Raw genomic sequence first — 8,669 nt, 5'->3', positions numbered from 1 at the left:
CCTCCACCCAAAATTTGGGTGATTCCTCCACCCCTGATTGTATGTCTTGGAATATGGGTCATTGTTGGGATTTCTAGGACCACTCCTCATGTAACTGACCTGTTCAGAAGAGCATTGGGCATAGTCATAATTATCATTTTGCACAAAATTACCTGTCATGTCATAAGAGACTTCTTGAGTTGGATTTTGGGTGTTGATAGCTGAGACTTGCATGCCACCCATCTGTTGAGTAAGTAGACTTATTTGCTGAGACATAAGCTTATTCTGAGCAAGAAGAGCATTAAGAGCTTCCACTTCCATAACACCCTTCTTCTGAGGACCCTCAGAGTTCACAGGATTCCTGTTAGATGAGTATAAATATTGGTAACTAGCAACCAATTCAATCAGCTCAATAGTCTCCTCCGGTGTCTTCTTCTTGTGCAATGAACCACCCGCAGAATTATCTAAGCACATCTTAGACATTTCACCCAAGCCTTCATAAAAGATATCTAGTTGGGTCCATTTAGAGAACATGTCCGGAGGGCATTGCCTAATCAGTAGCTTGTACCTCTCCCAAACTTCATAAAGGGTTTCACCATCCTTCTGCTGAAGGTCTGAACCTCCACCCTAAGCTTAGTCAGCTTCTTTGGTGGGAAAAATTTAGTAAGAAACTCAGTAACAACCTTGTCCCAAGTATTCAAACTCTCCTTGGGTTGGGAATCTAGCCATAGCTTTGCTCCATCCCTCAGAGCAAATGGGAAGAGCATGAGTTTGTACACCTTTGGGTTCACTCCATTTGTCTTTACAGTATCACAAATCTGCAGAAAATTAGAAATAAATTAATTTGGGTCTTCGTGGGGAAGACCATGATACTGGCAGTTTTGTTGCACCAGGGTGACCAATTGTGGCTTCAACTCAAAGTTGTTTGTGGTTATAGGAGGCACTACAATACTTTTTCCATAAAGATCTGCAGTAGGAGCAGAGTAAGAGTCAAGCACTCTCTTTTGTTGATCATCCCCATTCAGAGTTGCCACATTGGCATTAATAGCATTATTGTGATCCATAGTGGATTCTGCAAGCTTGCAAAGTCTTGCTTGTTGTAAACGTCGCCTACAAGTCCTTTCAGGTTCTGGATCAAAGTATAACAGAGGTTCCTTGTCTCTGTTCTTGCGCATAAACACATAGAAAATAAGAAAAGGTGGGAATCTCTACGTCAGAGTGTAGAGAAGTCCCAGTGAGATATCCTGTGTAAAATAATAAAAAAATGCTAAATAAAATAAATAAATAAATTTCAAAAATGGTAACTAAAATTAAACAGAATTTTTCAAAAATTAACAGGAAAAATAAACAAGACAATTAAAATAAAATTAACTAGGTGACACCAAACTTAATTTCAGAAATTAAGGAAAAATATTATTAACTAGGTGACACCAAACTTTATTTAAACTTTTTTTTTCGAAATGAATAAGCAAAATTTAAATAAAATTAAAACTAAAATGCCTAATCTAAGCAATCAAACAACTGATAGTTGTTAATCACTATCAATCCCCCGGCAATGGCGCCAAAAACTTGGTACGGTATTTTTAACCCACAAACTAACCGGCAAGTGCACCGGCTCGTACCAAGTAATACCTCAGGTGAGTGAGGGTCGATCCTAAGAGGATTGAAGGACTAAGCAACAATGGTTGATTAATTTACTTAGTTAGGCAAACAGAAAGTACTACTTGAGAGTTTAAAGACATTAAACAATATAAAGAATATTGAAGAAAGGTAAGTAAATACATTGGGAATAAAGTATGGAGAAACTGTTAAGGCTTCAGAATTGTCTATTTTCCAGATTGACTTTTCTTCTTAATTTATTTTAATCATGTAAGATTTAATTCATTGCAAACTATATGTGACTAGACCCTAACTCCTTAGACCTTCCAAGTCTCCTCTAAAATTCATCAACAGCCAATTCCTTGGTCAATTAATTCCAATTAGGGGGGTGAAGTTCAATTCTAGTTATATGCCACAGATATCCTAATTAACCAAATATAAAAGGATTATATGTCACGTATCCCGCTAAATTAAGATAAACTAGAAATTTAAGAGAAGTTGTTTTCAAGCTGTTGTTCAAGTAAAGAGCTTTTCCAAGTTATACATGAACTCAATTAGAAAGAAGGTCATACTTCCGTTCCACCGAAATTCATAAAATAAAGAACGAAAACAATTCTTAAATATAAATCAAGACATGAATTAAAATAGAAAAATAATAAAATCAATCCATACAATAGACAGAGCTCCTAACCTTAACAGTGGAGGTTTAGTTGCTCATGGCAAAGAGAATAAGGATTCTGATAAAATGTATTTTTGTAGTTTGAGTGGAATAATGTTATGTTGGAATCCCTCTGTTGGAATCTGATAAACCCATATTTTATGATATATTTTGTAATTAGTTTGAGTGATTTATTCAATCCTTCACCCACTTATTCATATTAATTGCATGGTTTTACTTTCCCTTCCTTATTATGTGATGTATGTGAAAAACATGTTTCCTATGCTTTAAAATTAATTATTTTAATTACCTTTATTTCAATTTGATACCGTGATTAGTGTGTTGAGTAGTTTCAGATCTTCTAAGACAGGAATGACTCAAAGGATGGAAAGGAAACATACAAAAAATGGAAGGAAAGTATAAAACGGAGTTTCTAAAGAAACTGGCATCCACGCGATCGCATGGGCGACGCAAACGCATGCCAAGCGCGAATCAACAACGACGCGGTCGCATGACTGACGCGACCGTGCGCCTTAAGCAAAACACATATGACACGGCCGCATGACTGACGCGACCGTGTGACAAGAAAAGCTCCGAATGACGCGACCGTGTGACCCACGCGGACGCGTGACAGAGGCCACGCACCAGAAATTGCAGAAAATGCTCCTAGCGATTTCTGAAGCCCTTTTTGGCCCAAATCCAAGTCCAAAAGGCATAGACCAGAGGTTATAAAGTGTGGAAATGCATCCATTCAAAGAGAGCTCGCCAATTTAGTTACTTCTCATGATTTAGATTAGTTTTGAGAGAGGTTCTCTCCTCTCTCTCTTAGGATTTAGGATTTCTCTTAGTTTTAGGAGTGACTCTCAATCCCAAGTTTAATGTTCTTTTACTTTAAGCTCCCCTTTCACTTTTATTCATTCCATTACTTCAGTTGATTATTTACTTTTGCCATTTAATTTATGAATTCTTCTATGTTCCAGATTATTTGAATTAATGCTATTTGAGCTATTTCAATTTATTATTGATTTCTTTTATTTATGTCACCATTGATTTCAATCTGAAGACATCTTTATTCCAATAGATTTACTTTTCCCCTTTTGGTCTTGGTTAAGAAATCAGTAACTCAAGAGTTATCTTAGCTCAATATAATTGATAACTGTTATCTTTGCTAATTGAATTGAACTTCAATAATCCCAACCTTTTCTTAGGAAATAAATAGGATTCGAAGATCAAAATGATTAGTCCCTTGACTTTCCTTTCCTTTAGTAAAGGTTAACTAAGTGGAATTAAGATTCAACTTTCATTACTATTGATAAGGATAATTAACTCGGACTTCCAATTTCTCATACCTTGCCAAAAGTTTGCTTTACAGTATTTATTTAATTGCCATTTAAATTATTTGTCATATTTGTTCCTCATTCTTGAAACCCCAAATTTACAATCTCCATAACCAATAATAAGAACATACTTCCCTGCAGTTCCTTGAGAAGACGACCCGAGGTTGAATACTTCGGCTATCAATTTTTAAGGGGTTTGTTACTTGTGACAACCAAAACGTTTGTATGAAAGGACTTTTGAAGGTTTAGAAACTATACTTGCAACGAGGATTTATCCGCAAATTTCTAGACCACGCAAAAGTTCCTCTCATCAGAATCCCTTTTTATATCTAATTCTAATTAATTTAAAATTTATCTTCTAAAACTAAAATAATATATTTTCCTATTTTAAAATAAAAATTAAAGCAATCAGCATGTCTTCAATAGATGGATGGGGACCACTTGCTTCGTAGGGTCCACGCCTAACTTGGAGTAGGCATGACCATTCTTGTGTGAATCTCCCTTGAGTCTCTGCTATCCCCTGGCTCTAGTCTGTGTTTTTGGGCCGAAAACTAGGTCAAAACTTGGCCTGAAATCGCCCCCAGTGTTTTCTGCGAATTTTGCATGTAACGCATGTCACGCGTACGCGTCAGTCACGCGTATGTGTCGATGGTCTTCTTCGCGTGTCACGCGTACGGGTCTGGTACGCACACACGTCGCTGAGTAACTTCGCTTTTCACGCGTACGCGTCAGGTACGTGCACGCGTCACCATGGAGAGCTCCAAATCATGCGTACGCGTTAAGCACGCGCACGCGTCGCTCCTCGCTGGTCAGCTCCTTGGTTTATTCTCTTTCTCTACAGAAACTCCATCAAATCCATCCGAATGTTACCTAAAATAAACAGAAATGCACAATACTCAAAGTAGCATCCATAGTGGCTAAAAGATAATTAATTCATGATAAAACTTAACAAATTAAATGGAAATTCAAAAGGAAAAGATAGGAAAGATGCTCACGCAACAACTAAGCAATAAAAGAACTAAGCAATGACCAAAATTGGAATTAATGCAAGTAAAGAGAAGACAAGATCAAAACTTAGTGAAAATGCTCTAAATGCAATAAAGAGCCTTGACTTGGGAATGGGAATCCAAGGAATCCTATCATCGCCATAACCACAACTATGGTAATTATCATGAGTCAATCTCGCCTAGTCAACCCCAACCATCGAGGAGTAAGTCAAGCAAGCATAATTGACCTTAATCCATAAGTCCTAACCAACTTATCAAACTAGTTGATAAAATGATAGCGTCAATGGAAACAAGTGTCAACTAACTACCCAAGAATTACCACTAAATGTCGGACATTTTGACTCTAGTATCCTAGGAACTCAAACCACAAGTCAAGGTGGAAAAATCTACTCAAAATATAGAGTTTGCATTTTCACAAACACCTTGTGTGCATAAAAGTAAAACATGAAAAATTGCAATGTAAAATGGAAAACTATAACCAACTATCAACAAAACCAAACATAAACAAGCAATCAAACACAAAGGAAGCATGAAATGTAACATTCATCAATCAAAACTTCAAGAAACACAAAATTGCAACATGAACAAAGTAACTTGAACAAAAGGAAATGAAAGTAAAAGTGTTTTAATTAAAAGGAAAATTGAGAGTACTTACAATTGAAGAAGTAAATTCAAATCAAAGCTTGCTATAAAATGCTACAATGGAAATTGATAAACCCTAGGAAAGCTTTCTACTCTACACTACTCCTACTCCTAATACTATGAAAACTATGTAAAAATTGCTCCAATGCTCCTCCCCCTTTGATAAGTGTTCAAGTCTCCTTTATATAGCACTCCAAAACAACATTTCAGCCTTCCAAAAATGAGCCAAGGGTCTCCAAATTTGCACAGCACATGTTTCATTAATGAAACCACGTGCAGGGACCTGTGCGGAAGCACAGATGTGTGCGTCCGCACACGCGGTTGAAAATTGACCTGTGCGTACGCACAGGTGCTTGTTTTGGCTATCCATTCTTGGCTATCCATTCTTGCTTCCAAGGCCTGAAATCACTCACAAACCATATCACGGCATCGAATGACATAAAAGCAGAATTAAAAATCACTAATCTAAGCATTAAAACGCATGATTTCACATTTAAGATCAAATCAGGGATCGAACACAAAACTATGCTATTTTGGTGCTTAAGTGTGAGTTCATGTGCTTGAATCCATTCAAATCAAGCCAACGTACATTGGAAAATATGGACTCATCAATTTCCTAAGTTCTTTTGGAAATGATTTCCATCCAACTATAAAGAGTGAAATCTGCACACAGTAAGTATTATCTGGATGGATGGCAAGTCTTTCTATGAACAACACATTCAGGCTTTCAAATATATGATGGAGAGAATAAATAATAATAATACCTATCCTTGTGAGTAGCAATTTCCTTTTCTTTTATTCTTTAATCTTCTTTTAAAGTTTTTTTACAAGATAACACATGTTTTGGTTTGCAACTTTGAATAATAGGCTAAAAGAAAATAAAGCTAGTGTTGCCTAGAATGGAAAGTGAGGCTTCAAAATAATTTATCAATTTTGTATCTATTTTTTCCATCTTTTGCAGGTAAAAAAGTTCACAAATGTTTCCGAAACAATTATGTATGATCTAAGGGAAGGAAGTTTAAGAGGGCTAGAAGAAGGAGGAACAGCAAAGGACTTGTGATTTAAGTTGTATTGTTTTTGTATTTTTCTTCAGTTTTTGGTTTTGGAATTTGAACTCGAGATTTATTTTGTATTTGAGTATTAGTTTTTTAATGTATAAAACAATTATAGCAAAAATTACGTATGTCACTAATTATTATTTGATTTGTCTTGTAATAAAAATTGCATACTATATTTATAAGTTTGGTAATAAAAAAGAACTGAAAAATTTATATTTTGTATCGATGAAGGTAAAAATTAGAAAAAGATTTTTTTTTAAATTTTATAAGGCTATTGCCACGCTTTTAAAGCGTGGCCGTATCTCTGGTTATGGCCATGCTTTTAAAGTGTGGCCATATAACCCTATCGCCACGCTTCAAAAGCGTGGCCATATCTCTCTCTATCGCCACGCTTCAAAAGCGTGGCCATATCTCCCATATGGCCATGCTTTTAAAGCGTGACCATATCTCCCACATACGGCCACGCTTTAACGGGTGGCCATTTGTAAAAAGTGTGGCAAAAGAAAAAGCGTGGCGATAGAGCAACTACCACGCTTTTAGAGGCCACCCTTTCAAAAGCGTTGCGATAGCTCAAAATGCGTGGCGAAAAGCTATTGCCACGCTTTTTTCAGCTTTTCGCCACGCTTTAAAAGTGTGGCAATAGAGTTGTTTTCTTGTAGTGAGTATAACACTCTAAGATACAATACACTATTTCTCTATGTTTTTTTCACTGCTGCCTAATTTCTCATTAGTTCTAAGAATCGTTCATGGTATAAGAGCCTCTGGTTCAAGGATCCATGCTTCTTCAATTACCTCACCTAATAACAATGTTGTTGTTTCATCTAATGCTGCTTCATCTTCTTTCACACTAAAATCATTCCAAAATCCTATAAACAACAAGCTCACGAAGCATAATTTCAAGACAAATTAAATCAAGCTCTTGCTATGATTAGGGGTTAAGATCTTCAAGATCACTTCAACAAAGATTTAACTCTAAAGTAATATGATTCTAATGATGATCGAGGTGCTTACTGGAACTGAATCAAAAGCCTATAAACAATGGAGGCAAGAAGATTACAATCTGATATGGTTTCTTTTGGCTTCAATGGATCAAGATTTTAACAACAAAATGGTAGAATGTATGTTTTGTTATGAAATGTGGGAAAAGTTAGAAGACGATTTCATCAAAGTTGATTAACACAAAGTCAAGCAACTCAAATCTTAACTCAAGACAATTAAGAAAGCTGGCCTCACAGTTCAAGATTGCATGGCAAAGCTCAAGCACATATTTGATTCTCTTACTGCATTAGGCAACAATCTCACACTTGAAGAACAAATAGAGGTTATTATTGAAGGTATTAATAAGGATTATTAAATGTTCATCTCCACTATCGCAGTAAGATCAGAATTATTGACACTAAATAAAGTAGAAAGTATGTTATCTACACATGATCATATGCTAGAAAGATTTTGTAAACCAAATTCTATGATGGCTCAAGCAAAATTTTCACAATCCAACTTTGGATGGAGACATGGAATAGGGGCAAGATTCACTCGTGGTGGCAGAAATTCCTTCACCAATACACGACCTGAATGCCAAGTATGTGATAGACTTGGCCACCTAGCGTGGTCATGCTATCACTATTTTGATAAGACTTTTCTATCTCCATTAAACTCACAAGGTTTAGACCACCGATGCATCTGTCACTCCTTCATCCTGATCTTCCTCATTTCACCAACCACAAGCATACATGGTTGCACCCTCTACTGTTAGTGATGATTCTTGGCATCTAGATATTGGAGTCTCACACCATCTCACACTTGATTTTAACAATCTTGCCTCAAGCAATGAATATTATCATTCTGAGTAGGTTATTTAGGCGATGGCTCAGGTATGAATATCTCTCATTTTGGTTCATTAGACATTATTCTTTCTAGAGATTCTAATCATTTATTTGCTTTGAATAATCTCTTCCTCTGTACTCCTGATTTAACTAACAATCTAATAAGCGTTGGTAAATTCTGTGAGGACAATCAGGATATTTTTTGAATTCCATGCACACTCATGCTTAGTCAAATGTGAACACACTCATGAGACTCTTTTTTGCAGACAAAAAAATCAAGGCATTTACAATTTCGTCAATATTATTACATAACAAAATCACTCACCCATTATTCATAATATAGAAAATTTGTCCCTTGTAACTCTTGCACTTTATAGCACTACAGAATTTGACATGCTACACCAAAAATCGTAAATTATGTCCTCACTTAATGTAACCTTCCATTCAATAATAAAAGAGCTATTTCTTCTTATCATCTATTAATGTTTGCAATCATTGCATGCAAGCTAAGATGCATAAACTCTCTTTTCGTATTTCTGAAATTATGTATCATAACGCTCTTGTAC

The 8,669-nt window shown here is 35.9% G+C and overlaps 1 non-coding gene across 1 annotated transcript; it reads left to right on the top strand.

The window, feature by feature from the left end:
• The first annotated feature begins 508 nt into the window (after nucleotides 1–508).
• Nucleotides 509–613, top strand: LOC148577687 (small nucleolar RNA R71). The gene has a single exon (XR_015904138.1). It is a non-coding gene; the product is annotated as a small nucleolar RNA R71 (small nucleolar RNA).
• The last annotated feature ends 8,056 nt before the right edge of the window (nucleotides 614–8,669 follow it).

This window comes from Arachis ipaensis, chromosome B1 (assembly GCF_059453495.1).
Source record: "Arachis ipaensis isolate K30076 ecotype BB chromosome B1, ASM5945349v1, whole genome shotgun sequence".
NCBI lineage: Eukaryota > Viridiplantae > Streptophyta > Magnoliopsida > Fabales > Fabaceae > Arachis > Arachis ipaensis.
This window is presented reverse-complemented; position numbering and strand designations above follow the sequence as displayed.